Source organism: Rhincodon typus, chromosome 9 (assembly GCF_021869965.1).
Source record: "Rhincodon typus isolate 14 chromosome 9, sRhiTyp1.1, whole genome shotgun sequence".
NCBI classification, from domain to species: domain Eukaryota; kingdom Metazoa; phylum Chordata; class Chondrichthyes; order Orectolobiformes; family Rhincodontidae; genus Rhincodon; species Rhincodon typus.
The window spans coordinates 31,423,741-31,425,565 of record NC_063340.1 but is presented as its reverse complement, the minus strand read 5'-3'; positions in this window follow the sequence as shown (position 1 = coordinate 31,425,565).

Below are 1,825 nucleotides of genomic sequence, written 5' to 3'. Positions count from 1 at the left end.
ATCACTAATAAACAGAGAACCCAGAACCAATCCCTGTGGAACACTGCTGGTCACAGGCCTCCAGTCATAAAGATTTGCTGAACAGTGCTTAGACATGTAATAATGTAAGATACTCTGTAAGTTTTAAAAGTTTAGGTATCACTTGGCTGATGTTAGTGGATTCCTCATGCATCCTTGTGATGACATTCAAAGGATACAGCATTTTTAAAACATTTTCTCCCTTACCCTGTACTGGAGGGCTTGTTTCTGTTACTCTGTTACTGAAATTCTGTTCCATGGCTATGCACAGAGCATGGTAATGACCTAGAACTCAATGCAGGATGAATATGAAACCGCTCCCCTCCCATCTCACTTCTGCCTGCATTCACTCAGATCCAAGCCCATCATGGGCAGGAAGCTCTTTAATCTACAAGGTATTTACCGCCAAATCCATCCCTGTTTGTATCAAGAATTGGTACATCCATATTACCAAAATGAGCCACAACTAAGGTCAGAATTTTCTCTCTCCAAAGATAATTTGCCATTACCTAGGCTATCAATTAAAATGAACTAACCTTAGCAAAGTTCCAGGTTAAGGAATTTATTTTGGTTTCTATGGCTCAAGTTTGACCTTATCTTTGCAACCTTTGAAATCAGTGCTTCGAATTTTTGAATTTTTCAATACCAAACCAATCCTGCAAAACTCTTCTTTAGAAACTATGCCGTTTTTATTCTTAATTAGATTGGTACAAGTGCAATGAGCGCAGCACTACTCAACTGACATGCGAGTTGTCTTTTGTTTCATTTTCATAGCAGGGGAGGCGATGGCCTAGTGGTATTATTGCTGGACTGTTAACTCAGAGACCCAAATAATGTTCCCTGGGTTTAAATCCTGCCACAGCAGATGGTGGAATTTGAATGCAATAAAATATCTGAAATTAAGAATCTTTTGATAACCATGTCGATTGTCAGGAAAAACCCATCTGGTTCACTAATGTCCTTTACGGAAGGAAACTGCCATCCTTACTGGTCTGGCCTACATGTGACTCCAGATCCACAGCATTGTGGTTGACTCTGAACTGCCCTCTGGGCAAGGATGGACAATAAATGCTGCCTAGCCAGCGACACTCTCATCCCGTTAATGAATAAAAAAATTTCCTCCAGAAGCGTGCAGATACCATTTTGAAAATTGGTGTGGTATGAATGAGGGATTACATTTGTGATTCAAACTGTTAAAGGTGAGATTCCTAAAGGTGATAATGTTACACCACTTCTTTTTGATGTCTTATTAAGTATAAATCCAACGTGGAGTCATATCTGGTTTCTAAACTATTCACAAGACCATAAGATCGTAAGAAATACAAACAGGAGTAGGCCATTCCTCAAAAATCTTGAATAAATTAAGCAGGAATAATTTCATGAAGCCCTGCTGATTCTACTTGGTTAGATTGTGATTTTCCAAATATTCTGCTATCATTTCCTTAGTAATTGATTTCAATACTTTCCCAACAAAGAATGTTTGACTAATCAGCCTATAGTTACTTATGTTTTGCCTCCCTTCCTTTTTGAATAGGGGTGTCATATTAGTGACCATAACTTTCTTACTTCTAACATAGTTATGGAAAAAGATAGGACAGATCCACAGATTAAGGCTCTAAACTGGAGCAGGGCCACTTTAGGGGCCATTAGGCAGGATCTAGCAGCGGTCAATTAGGTGAGTCTTTTGAAGGAAAAGGAACGACTGGCAAATGGGAAGCATTTAAACGTGTGATGCCAAGAGTCCAGGGACAGTATGTCCCTGTTAGGGAAAAGCTGGCAGCTTTAGGGATCCCTGGCTGACAAGGGA